This window comes from Thalassophryne amazonica, chromosome 16 (assembly GCF_902500255.1).
Source record: "Thalassophryne amazonica chromosome 16, fThaAma1.1, whole genome shotgun sequence".
NCBI lineage: Eukaryota > Metazoa > Chordata > Actinopteri > Batrachoidiformes > Batrachoididae > Thalassophryne > Thalassophryne amazonica.
Window position 1 is genome coordinate 11,279,641 of NC_047118.1, and position 13,862 is coordinate 11,293,502.

The 13,862-nt window shown below is 43.1% G+C and overlaps 1 long non-coding RNA gene across 1 annotated transcript; it reads left to right on the forward strand.

Annotated features, from left to right (window-relative positions):
* Nucleotides 1–341: 341 nt before the first annotated feature.
* Nucleotides 342–1,147, forward strand: LOC117528431. Its single transcript, XR_004565770.1, has 3 exons — nucleotides 342–510; nucleotides 652–892; nucleotides 1,106–1,147. It is a non-coding gene; the product is annotated as an uncharacterized LOC117528431 (long non-coding RNA).
* The last annotated feature ends 12,715 nt before the right edge of the window (nucleotides 1,148–13,862 follow it).

The window sequence follows — 13,862 nt, forward strand, 5'->3', positions numbered from 1 at the left end:
TAGCTGAGTCACTCCGGCTGGACGCACCGCCCGTCTCTTCATTTCATTCCATTACAGGTGAGCTGAGGCATGAAGCACCTGGCATTCTCTGCCAGGCGCACCTGGAACACGACACAGAGCACCGTGAAAAGACAAAACTCTGGAATTTATGCCACTGAACAGCCATTTTGGACACATTAAAAAGATTTTTCAGGCATTTAAGGGACTTTTCTTCTTCTCTTCTTCTCCTTAGCAGCAGTCATCTATCACAGATCAGCTTCCGTAAACATGTTTGTTGTTTATGGACCTCAACACCAGATGCAGAGGTGGGGGGTGGGGATGTCTTTTACTGCCCCCAGATGCATTTTTCCAGCCATACAAATGTTTTCTGATCATATCTGGACATAGAAAGTGTAAATTTTCCTGAACGTTATCTAATGCACTAGATCATGCTAGGGAACGAGCTTCCGCCACATCTTTCAGGTTTGTGCCTGTCGGCTGAAGTTCCTTGTGATGGTGCAGCTGCAGGTGGTATGCACACACACACACACACACACACACACACACACACACACACACACACACACACACACACACACACACACACACACACACACACACACACACACACACACACACACACACTATCCTGCTTTGACCTCTTGTTTTTAGCATGAGTAAGATATCAGAGCTCTGAGCGAAATACAGGTCGGGTCTCGTCCCAGGACAGACTGTAGTGCCTCAAGGCCCAGAAAAGAGCAGGAACACGATGTCCCCAATATCCCAAGGAGAAAGAATGCCTCCAGTGCTGGACTGAAAATGTAGGGGACATTTCCCATGACACAATTCCAGCTATTTCCTGGAGCTCTGATGCTCTATACACAAACGGACCCTGAGGAACGCCAAACAGCAGGTCAGGCGGCAGCCCTGGGGGTTACAGATTACGTAAAACCTCATGTCCAGCAAACAAAACCAATGTATCTTCCGAGACATTGTTTTACTTGAAACACTCTGGGAAAATGTATACGTATTACACAATATGACACTGTGATCAATGCCCATGACAGCACCCAAATGACATTTGACATTGCACTTCAATGTTCATTTAATATGATGCCTCCTTCAGGCACCACAGCAATATCAGACTGTTCTAGTGTAACAGAGGTCAGTAGGTGGTGCTGTGCAGAAGAATTAAGTAAATCCTCACTCCCCAAGGTCAAAAGACTTGTGGTTAGAGTGCCAGTCTCCCATACTGGGGATTGTGAGTCAAGAAATCAATGTAGGTTAGACCAGCACTGCAGACGTTGTTGACTATACAGTAGGCATGTATTATACTAATCTGAACATTTGTCTGTTTGTTCACCTTCTCCTCCAAGGTTCTTTGGTGGATTTCAAGAAAACTTGGTATGTGGATGACAGTCAATACCAAAATTGCCCTAACAGGTTTGGACTGGACTACATTTATATAGCACTTTTCCATCTGAATTAGAAGCTCAAAGCACTTCACAATGATGCCTCACATACATACCAGGAGCAACTTTGGATTAAGGACCTTGCCCGAGGGCCCTCGTGATTTTCCGGCCTGATGGCGGGTTTGAACCAAAGATCCTCTTGGTTCAAGCCTACTGCTTAACCATCACTTCCCCACACAGGTTTGGTTTGGCAAAGTTCATTTGGGCCAATGGTCAAAAACAGATTTTCATGCCAGCGTCCACTAAATTTGACAAATATATGCAGGTGGGTTCTGGAATTGCCCCAGCACAATCAAACATATCAAATGTTAATCAATGGGTTTAAGGTCATGAGGATTAAAGGTCACACTTTGTGTTTTTCACTCCAACATCTACCCAACTTGGTACACAAATGAAGGTGGACTGGGTTCTGGAATTTCCCAGCAAGGTCAAATTTGCCAAAAATAAATCACTGATGTCAAGACCCTCTCTGCCTGTCTGTTGGTTGGCTGACTATTCTCGGACCCTTTGTCTGATTTCTTCCAAACTTGGTACGAGTATGCCAGTGATGGTTGACCATGAAATAGCACGTAAAGAATTCATCTTGGCAAAAGTCAAGGTGACGGCATGTGATTTTTATAATGATTTGGACGAAATGTGGATAATGCTTAGGTGGATTCCAAGTGTTGACATTATGATTAAAAGGTCAGATTTTGTTCCATGTAGATCATCAGAGTTCAAAGCGGCTGAAAACACGTCAGTTCGCACACCCATAACCACAAGATGAGGAAATACTGGCTGTGTCAATCAGATTATTTGCAATACACAAATTTCTATAGGCTCAAATGGAACACTGACATAAACGGAGGTGTTTCCATGGTAATAGACAGAAACAATAAATCTCCCCACTGCTAAGTAACCACTCAGACTGGAGAACAAATTTCAGCCTGAAACGACTCAGAGATCTGAAGTTTCTGTTCATTCAATAAGCACTTTCCTTAAAAAACAAACAAAACAAAACAAAAAAAACCTGCTGGAAATGCTTGTTTTGACTTTTGTCTGCAATAAAATCACCCCCAATTGTATCTCAGTATCAACTACAGTTACAGAGCAGATTTTATACTTAAATTACGTTTCCTTTTGGTGCAATTCAACATTTTCATGAACATAACTCTTGCCCTCGCGAGTCACTCGCAGAACTGACAAAAACTTTTCCATTTTTCGTTTATTTTGTCTGTCATTTTGCCACATAACGGACATTATGTTTCTCTCCGCGGCTACTAGCTTAAGTTGTTAGCACATGTGAAGTTGAGCACTTCATCCAGCAGATGGCAGACACATCTACGGGGTATTACATGCACAAAACAGTGTTGCTTTTTTGATTGATCTGGTGCATCAAAGGTCACCAGATTTTAATCAGTTCATCCTCTAATTTTCCCCTTTAAGTTGGAGATGCACAAGACAAAAGCTTTTCTTTTGGAGTTGTTGCCTGCACATGCTGGGTTGATTTCACTCATGTACTCACCCACTCAGGTACTTTTTAGTTTTCTCTAGAAGCCCTATGTTATTACCAGCCCACGGGGTATCACCACTTCTTGCATTCCTAGAGGTTCTTGGTGAAAGCTGATCATGCTCAGATTCACACTATTTGGACACACACTTGTTTAGGATGTCTACTTCAAATTTGGTGAAAATCAGGCACATTTTGCACAATAAAGAATGCCTAACACATAGACTACGTATGGACGATGGGGGTTAAAAAGGCAGCTGAACACCTATTTTTAAACTTGTGGTGAAGCCATGCAGAAGGAAATCAGCTTTATGTGTCGGGAACAATTTCATGTTCAACAATTCCATTTGGGTTCTTCAACATCAACAAAATTTTCTTGGATCTCCTCTATAAAAGTATAATATAAATGTGAAATAAAAAAGTATAAAACCTGTACAAGCCCTTTGAAGGTTTATAATAATTTTGACATTGATGATGACTTTTGCAATCTGCATCAGTATTTGTTGTTGCATTTTAAAACAGTGTCTGTGCACTGCTGTTATTTGAGACATTCATACTTTCTGCACGTGCTCTCCTGCTTCAGCCTTGATGATTTTAGCAGAGGGGAAAAAGACACTCACGCTCCATATTACCTTATGAAAAAAATGCCTTTCTCAGACACTCTCTTTACTTTCTTAAGCATATAAAGCTCCCATGTTTTACATAAGCATCCGTGTTTACATAAGCATCTCAATGGTACTCCTTGACTTACAGAAAGACCACTGGATCGTCTTACAGAAACTTGAGGCTTTAGGATTTAATAAATCAACCATAAACAGGTTTCGGTGCAATTTAACAAAGTGAAGACAGTCAGTTGAGATTGGTGGCACAATTTCAACTCTTTTATATATTGAATGTGGAGTACCACAAGGGTCAATTCTTGGACCATTGCTTTTCATTGTGCTGCAAAATGTTGTTATATGTGGATGACACAGCCCTTATAGTGCCATGTGCTAACACAGAGGATCTAGAACAAACTCTTACCTCGGAGCTTGAGGCAAGAGTTTCCCCTTCATGTCGGGAAAACTGTAACAATGCTTTTTAGTTCAAAGCATAATTTATGGAAACAAAGTACCATACAGGTGCAATGTGCGGGTGATACTTTGAAATGATAACCAAAGGTTAAATACCTAGCTGCCACTCTTGATCAATCTCCATCTGGAAAGGACATGGCTATAGATGTTAGTATCAAGGCAAATGCTAAGTTAAAATTCCTCTATAGGAAAACATGGAATGTCAGTAATAGAACCAAGAGAACCAAGAGGATGCTTGTATCACCTTGATTCAATGTCACTTTGACTATGCTAGCACTTCATGGCACACTGGTTTGACCAAGAAATACAATACTAGGCTACAGTGTACTCAGAATAAGGTCATTAGGTTTTAAATGCACCAAGAACTCATATTGATGTTCACAAATTTGAACTGGTCAGGATGTTATCCATAGAACTGTGTGTTAACCAACTCAAATTAAACCTTGTTCATATCATTGTAAATAATAAAGCTCCAAATAATTTTTCCCCTTATTTCCAACCAGTACACAATCAACATTCAATCAGAACTCGAGTGAGTAGCACATCTCCCCAAATACCTTTTGCAAAGTGCCATGGTAAATCCTCATTATGTTAAACTAGTACTATGAAATAGACTACCAAGTCATGTTCAAAACACTAGTAAAACAATTTTTACTAAATGAATTTTCTTCTCTGGAGTGTTCTCCTTGTATTTGGTACTAACGATTTAGCATTTTATGCATTAACACTCAGTAATATTTATCTTTTTTTAGAATTTTTATTGTTGTTTTTGTTTTAAAATTGTTATTGCAACTAAGTTGTCACTGATATACAAGGTTGGATAGGATTACTTTGAAATGTAATCCAAAAGTAATCAGATTGCAAGTAATCCAAATGTATGTACATACATACATGTAATCCACATGTATTCTTTCAAAGTAATCCTACCCAACCTTGCTGATATACTCTCATTCTGTTTTGCCTATATTGTATCCATGTTGGGTATGATATCCAAGGACCACAATAGAAATAAGTGTTAGTTGCTTTCATGTATTATCCTTTAATTGTGATGGTATTGTATTTATTTTACACAATGACATTTTACCAATAAATAAAATCAATCAATCTCTCACCGGGTGATGGTTTCCATAAGTACATAAAATTATAGCCCTGAGATTTGGTCTTTTATCATCACAGATTAAACCTTCTGAAACATGGTTGGCCTGTTATCCATATGAGAGAGCAGCACGCATGCAAGAGGGAACAAAATGTTTGAGTTATTCCACCAGAGAGCAGGTTGTGGATTAAGTGTAACTTCATAAGGTGAAGACAAGGAATAAACACTCACAGAGACATTAAATCTAAGCCAAAGAATTCAGACAATGGTTTTACAAAGTGACAGAAACTTCTTGGAGAGATAAGGGATTTAAGGTGATATCAAATGGAAAGGTTTCACTAACATAAACCGATCTTCATGGCAACAACACCAGACCAGGATTAAAGTGTCTTTTCAAAGACGATTTCCTTATGGCCCTCTGCTGTGATTTATTATTATTATTTTTTTTGGAAAAAATGACAGCAGATTACAGCACAGAGGTGGGATTTGCTTCTTCATTATAACCACACTGCAAATGACATTTTTGCCTTTTTGGTGGTGACAAGAAGCAATTTACTGAGAATATATTTTTTTAGCTGGTCCCCGCAGAGTTGGGTCAGATTTCTTTGAATTATAATCGGTTCCAAATTACACAGCCATTTTTGTAATTAGTAACATAATGCATTTGATTATTATTACCCTCCTGTGGGTTCACCACCTGCAGAGGGGGCCATGGGGGTCGGGTGCAGAGAGGATTGGGTGGCGGTCAAGGGCGGGTGGCCCAACGGCCTGGTCCATGCTCACAGCCCCTGGCTGTTGGTACATGGAATGTCACCTCGCTGGGGGGGGAAGGAGCCTGAGCTTGTGCGGGAGGTTGAGAGATACTGACTAGAGATAGTCGGGCTCACCTCCACTCACAGCTTGGGCTCTGGTACCCAACTCCTGGAGAGGGGCTGGACGCTTCATTGCTTATTGCTTCCCATATCAGTCGCCATGTGCTAGAGTTCACTCCAGTGAACAAGAGGGTCGTGTCCCTATGCCTTTGAGTCGGGGACAGGTCTCTCACTGTTGTCTCAGCCTACGGGCCGAGCGGCAGTGTAGAGTACCCGACCTTCTTGAAGTCCCTGGGAGGGGTACTAGATAGCGCTCCAACTGGGGACTCCATTGTTTTCCTGGGGGATTTCAACGCCCACGTGGGCGACGACAGTGAGACCTGGAGGGGGTGATCGGGAAGTACGGCCTCCCCGATCTGAACCCGAGTGGTGTTCAGTTGTTGGACTTCTGTGCTAGTCACAGTTTGTCCATCACAAACACCATGTTCGAGCAGAAGGGTGTCCATAAGTGCACGTGGCACCAGGACACCCTGAGCCGGAGGTCGATGATCGACTTTGTAGTCATATCATCTGACCTTCGGCCACGTGTCTCGGACACTCGAGTGAAGAGAGGGGCAGAGCTGTCAACCGATCACCACCTGGTGGTGAGTTGGATCCGCTGGGAGTGGAGGAAGCCGGTCAGACCTGGCAGGCCCAAACGTATTGTGAGGGTCTGCTGGGAAGGACTGGTGGAACCCTCTGTCAGCGAGGTCTTCAACTCCCACCTCCGGGAGAGCTTCTCTCAGATCCCGGGGGAGGTTGGAGACATGGAGTCCGAGTGGACCATGTTCTCCACCTCCATTGTTGATGCGGCCGCTCGTAGCTGTGGTCACAAGGTCTCTGGTGCAACCCCCGAACCCGGTGGTGGACGCCGGAAGTAAGGGATGCCGTCAATCTGAAGAAGGAGTCCTACTTGTCTTTGTTGGTAGGTGGGACCCCGGAGGCAGCTGACAGGTACCGGCAGGCCAAGCGTGCCTCAGCCCGTGCGGTCGCAGAGGCAAAAACTCGGGTCTGGGAGGAGTTTGGGGAGGCCATGGAGGAGGACTATCGGTCGGCCTTGAAGAAATTCTGGCAAACCGTCCGACGCCTCAGGAGGCAGAAGCAGCTCTCCACCAGCACTGTCTACGGTGCGGGTGGGGAGTTGTTGACCCTGACTGGGGATGTTGTCGGGCGGTGGAAGGAATACTTCAAGGATCTCCTCAATCCCATCGTCACGTCTTCCGAAGAGGAAGCAGAGACTGGGGACTCAGAGACGGAATCATCCATTACCCAGGCCGAAGTCACAGAGGTGGTTAGAAAGCTCCTCGGTGGCAAGGCTCCTGGGGTGGATGAAATCTGTCCTGAGTACCTTAAGTCTCTGGATGTTGTGGGACTGTCTTGGTTGACACGCCTCTGCAACATTGCGTGGTGGTCGGGGACAGCGCCTCTGGATTGGTAGACCGGGGTGGTGGTCCCTCTGTTTAAGAAGGGGGACCGGAGGGTGTGTTCCAACTATAGGGGGATCACACTCCTCAGCCTCCCCGGTAAGGTCTATTCCAGAGTACTGGAGAGGAGAATTCGACTGATGGTCGAACCTCAGATTCAGGAGGAGCAGTGTGGTTTTCGTCCTGGTCGGGGCACACTGGACCAGCTCTACATGCTCCTTCGGGTGCTCGAGGGTTCATGGGAGTTTGCCCAACCAGTCCACATGTGTTTTGTGGATCTGGAGAAGGTGTTCGACCGTGTCCCTCGGGGCACCCTGTGGGGGGTGCTCCGGGAGTATGGGGTCCGGGGTCCTTTGCTAAGGGCTATCCGGTCCCTGTACGACCGCAGCAGGAGCTTGGTTCGCATTGCTGGTAGTAAGTCAAACCTGTTTCCAGTACACGTTGGCCTCCGCCAGGGCTGCCCTTTGTCACCGGTTCTGTTCATTATTTTTATGGACAGAATTTCTAGATGCAGCCAGGGCGTAGAGGGGGTCTGGTTTGGGAACCACAGAATTTCGTCTCTGCTGTTTGCGGACAATGTGGTTCTGTTGGCTTTGTCAAATCAGGACCTTCAGCGTGCACTGGGGCGGTTTGCAGCCGAGTGTGAAGCGTCCGGGATGAAAATCAGCACCTCCAAATCCGAGGCCATGGTTCTCGACCAGAAAAAGGTGCTTTGCCCTCTTCAGGTCGGTGGAGTGTCCTTGCCTCAAGTGGAGGAGTTTAGGTATCTTGGGGTCTTGTTCACGAGTGAGGGACGGATGGAGCATGAGATCAATAGATGGATCGGTGCAGCATCTGCAGTGATGCGGTCGCTGTATCGGACCGTCGTGGTGAAGAGAGAGCTGAGTAGGGGGGCAAAGCTCTCGATTTACCAATTGATCTACGTTCCGATCCTCACCTATGGTCATGAGATTTGGCTCATGACCGAAAGAACAAGATTGTGAGTACAAGCGGCCAAGATGAGTTTCCTCTGCAGGGTGGCTGGGCGCTCCCTTAGAGATAGGGTGAGGAGCTCGGTCACTCTGGAGGAGCTCGGAGTCAAGCCGCTGCTCCTCCACATTGAAAGAAGTCAGTTGAGGTGGCTCGGGCATCTTTTCCGGATGCCCCCTGGACGCCTCGCTGGAGAGGTGTTCCGGGCATGTCCCACTGGGAGGATGTCCCGGGGAAGACCCAGGACACGCTGGAGGGACTACATCTCTCGGCTGGCTTGGGAACGCCTTGGGGTTCCCCCGGAGGAGCTGGGGGAGGTGTGTGTGGATCGGGAGGTCTGGGCGGCTTTGCTTGAGCTGCTTCCCCCACAACCCGACTCCGGATAAAGCGGAAGAAAATGGATGGATGGATAGATGGATGCATTTGATTACAAAAATATTCATTTCAGTACTTTTGGATTATTTCAAATTAATTGGGCATCATAGTGGCTTAGTGGTTAGCACTGTTGCTTCACAGCAAGAAGGTCATGGTTATTGATTCCCACCTGTGGCCTTTCTGTGTGGAGTTTGCATGTTCTCCCCGTGTTTGTGTGGGTTTCCTCCGGGTGCTCTGGTTTCCTCCCACATTTAAAGACCTGCAGGTTAGGTGAATTGGAAACTTTATAATTGTCCAGGTCTCCCTTGCAAAAGAGGTCTCGATCTCAATGGGACTAAGCTGGTTAAATAAAGATTCAATTAAATTACTGAAAATGAATGATGCATTTCATATATATATATATTTATATATATGCCGCGACAAATATTCTTTTTTTTCACCTTGTGTCATAATAAGTTAGAAATTTAATGATAAATTAAAACAAAGTATCTTACTCAATTTTTGAGAACTGCCTCCTCCAGACAGATTCACCACACAGTACCTGTTGTGAAAGTGTAGTGACACGGACCCACAACAGGGGGCGCAAATGAACGGTCAATAGATGAGCCAAAAGGTAACAATTTAATGTTGTGAAACGGGCACAACGAACATACAGACAATCTCAGAATATAATTACAGTCAAATTACAAAGGTGACGTGTGGGCAGGCTCGAGGATAGAAGACGTCTGTCCTGAGAAGAGCCGGAACCACACGATTTCCACCCCCACAGAACCTGGTGAATACTGGAGCCGCCAAGTCCCGAATTCCCAGGTGATCACCGTCCCCGACTGTCGGATCTGGTACTGCTGGCGAAGAACAAAGACAGTCAAGTGTGGGTGTGTGTACACCCAGTAACAACAACGGTGGGAATGCCACCTCCACCTCTCACTCAATATGTTGCAGAGTACCGCAGTGATTCCTCGGGGGAAAAGAGTGCCGTCCTGCACACACTCAGCCTCCACAGAAAAAGGAACCGGTACTCCTGCAAACACTCACAATATACAGATATATTGCAAAAGACACAAACGGCTGAGGATATTACCTCCAATGAAGTATGATATCTCGGCGATGAGGTGGAGATGACGTCTGGTCTTTATGGAGTGCGATGATGAAGAATTCCTGACAGCTGTCACTCCCGGCTGTGTCCGTGGCGGCAGCACCCTCTCGTGCCTGAAGCCCGCACTTCAGGCAGGGCGCCCTTTGGTGGTGGGCCAGCAGTACATCCTCTTCTGGCGGCCCACACAACAGTACCATACTGTTTGTATTTCTTAAAGATAGATGGAAATGAAGTCCAAGACATATTCATTGAATTGGAAATGTTCATGTATCCATCCCCTGATTATTTAAAGAAAACCAACTGTAAATGTGATGATTTACTGTAAATTCATTAAACGGTGCCAATAATTGTGCCCTAGCATACATTTTATGTCAGGATTTTTTTTTCTGTCACTTCATGAAAGTATTTTGTTTTGTCTTGTTGCCACATAAATTAGAAATTTTAAAAAATATATTTTGATTAAATTAAATTGCTTTGTTTGCATTTATTTCTGACCATATATTAAAATGTTGCTCATGTGTATAAGTGTTGGGGCTTCCAGCTGTAACTCCAGATGTGATTGTAGATTTCACTCATAAATCCAAAGTTAGCTTTATTTTGAAATAGCCTTTGCTTCTTACTCTTACAGGGCTGAGGGGAAAAACTCTGACTTGGTTTATATTCACCTCTTCCTTCTTAAACTGAAAAAACGAACCAACTTAAAATGTTGTTTCAATTGGTAACACTTGAATGAATTAAGTTGTTTGAACTTAAATTAGTAAACTAGATTAACTCTAACTTACAAACTTACGTTCAAACAACTTAATTCATTTAGATGTTGCTAATTGAAACAATTCATTTAAGTTGGTTCAACTGATCTCTTTTCTCAGTGTAAATTTTACAGTCAAGATTGTCTTTTCAGGTCATTTATCTAACTCTTGTAAGGAATATATAACCTCCACAGTTATCTTCAGCTGTGTCGCCTTCATTAAAATGAGTCTCATTTGACTTCATCACCAGGTATAGCGTGACATTCAGCTGCACCACATTTGCCACAACACGTCCACAGCTTTTCTAACTTCTGCTCAACACCTTCACACAGCACATCCTGTTGAGTACATCTGCTCCTGCGGCTATTTCTCTCTCACTTTACAGACCTTGTGTTGTGTCTGCACTCTGCACTCATTACATGCGTCTGCTCTGATATAGCATGACCCAGCGTGACCCACATAGTGAGACCTCTGCAGGGCGAGCGCATGAATAGACTGTCACTAGGGAGGTGCTTTTCCTCCTGAGGCAGAAGCAGACACACTTCATACAACACTTTGAATAACTTCTCTCTCACACAATTCTCTGTTTTTTTTGTTTTTTTTTTTATCGCAAATGTCACAACGACAGCCAAGCACATGGGCTACGATTGTTCTCCTTATTGACTTTCAGATGTAAGTTCTTTGGAAGCATGTTTTGCCCTGGTACTGTGGGATAATCTTGCTCAGGAAGTGCTTTAAAGGCCTTTCCAGACGAACATGCACCTCCTTCTCTGGGTAATTACTGGGCCACGGGGATACTGAAGGCCACGTGTAGCAGAAAACTGCACAACCGCATGACCTTGTGAGCCAGAGTGTGCAGGATGGATCTGCAGAACATTTTGAGATGTCTGTGCATGTTAAACTTGCTGTACTAGGTTATATTTAAAGCTACAGTGTGTATGATTTGGCACCATCTAGTGGTGAGGTTGCATTTGGCAATATGCTGTTGCCAGTAACTATTTTCATGTTTTTGCATCTTTGGTGATGTGGGGTCATGCTCCCTTGCCTTCTCTTGTGATAAAGTATCCTCCATTTCACAAAAATGAGGGTTCTCAAACTAATTTCCCTGCAGTAGAAATCCACTTTTTTTTCTTTAGTCTTCCAACCATGTTGGAAAAAATGGACAAGATGGGGTACATATGTTCCTTTTTGAGCTACTGTATCAGCATGGTGGTATGGTCATATAAAAATACACTGATTCATTGTTTAATTATACACTAATCAACAGACGGCTAATAAATGACTCTAAATCCTACACGGCGTGTAGCTTGAAGGAATTTGCAGGCAAATATTGTGACAACAACACAGATGAAATCTGTTTCCAACAAGAACAATATCTCCACAGGAGAAGCAATAGGAAATGATGGTAGGTTTATGCCCCCCGCTCCCCCAAGAAAAAAAAAAAGTCTAATTCTGTAATGTCTGATTAAACTATGTTTGTGAACTGGAGATATTTGAAAGAGCCTCAAGGCCCACCGTTATCTGTCAGGCAGACTGGGACAGCCGCCAAGCTGATGCCATCTCAACAGGAGGAACACAACAAAATGGCAGGAAATTCCTATTTGTTCCCATCAGAGCACGTTTTTTTAAATCAAGCTGTTGAAACGGTGCATAGCGACACAATTTTTGACTACTTGGAACTTAAAGATGCCACACGGATAGAGAAAAGCATAAAATGTGGTAAAGGTGTAAAACCTATAAGGCAACAAATCAATAATCTTAACAATTAAAAGGGAAAACATTTTCTGGTACCATGAACACAAATACCTGCTATAAGTAAAGCTGCAAAATAGTTTTTGCGCCATGAAGATCAGATTAAATTGGAAAGCGTGCACTTTCAGCTGCACGTCCCATGTCCATCCCTGTTGTGGGGGATGACAGTTTAGTGCCACATCAGTTTCCACAATAATGTGGTTTCTAAAGGTGGGGATGTTTTTACAAAAATCCAACCAAGTCTTGTTGGGAATTCGATCTAAAGTGCATATTTTGATGTAGGGAGGAAACCCAAGTGCCAGGGGGAACCCCGACACTGACAAGTGGACATGAAATCTACACAGAAAAGAACTTGGCTACGACCTTCTTACTGCGAGGCAGAGTTCATTAAATGAATATAAAACTAACGTAAAGCTAACTGGCTACATATGTAAGCTCAGAGAAAGGCTAACTAAACAGTGAGCATAGTATTAAGGCCACTGAATACAAAGCTAAATTAAAAGCTACCTAGCTAACTCAAACGGTAACTGAATATAAGCTAACTGAAGAGCTAACAGAATATAAAGCCTACTAAATATAAAACTTGACTGAAAAGCTAGCTAAATATGAAACAGACTGGATGTGAAGCCATTGCATGAATACAAAGCTAACGGAATAAAAAGCTGTCAAATCTCAAGCTAACTGAATCTCAAGATAACTAAAGGTAAAATGGCTGCATCTTAAACTAACTCAAAAGCCAACCAAACAGAGTTTAAAGCTGAATGAAAGACAAAATTAATTTAAAGCTAACTTAAAATCTAGCAGAATATAAAGCCTCATAACTATAAAACTTGACTGAAAAGCTAGCTAAATATGAAGCAGACTGGATGTGAAGCCAACTGATGAAGCTAACAGAATACAATGCTGTCTGAATCTGACGCTAACTGAATCTAAAGCTAACTAAACGTAAAACTAACTGAATCCTACACTAACTCCAAAGCCAGCTGAACTGAAAGGTTCAAGCTAAATGAAAGCCAAAATAAATTTAAAGATAACTGAATCTAAAACCAGCTAAATATAAAACTACCTGAATCTAAAGCTATCTAAATCCTAACTAAAAAGCCAACTAAACAAAGTCAGTGGAATCAAGCTAAATCAATCTGAAGACATTTAAACAGAAGACTATAATTAAATGTCAAGATAACTACATAGAAAACTAATGGAACATAAAAGTAACTCAATATAAACTGAAAACAGCAGGTTAAGAAGAATGTCGTTGGGATTTATTTAATTGGATCAGCATTTGATGAAAACCTGGGAACTGGGGTTTTTCTTATTTCGTAGTAGAGTGTTTGGTTTTCATAGAAAAGCAGCAAAACTAATTTCTTTTTTTTTTCCCCATTTTGTGCATCAGCCATGCGGAGGTAGAAAATGACGTACTTTTGATTTTTCATTTATTTATTCTTGAGCTTCCTGCTTACAAAACACTAATGTAGCATAAATGTTTTTGAAAAATGACAGATATTTGCAACATGGAACATTTGGATGAATTGTTTTA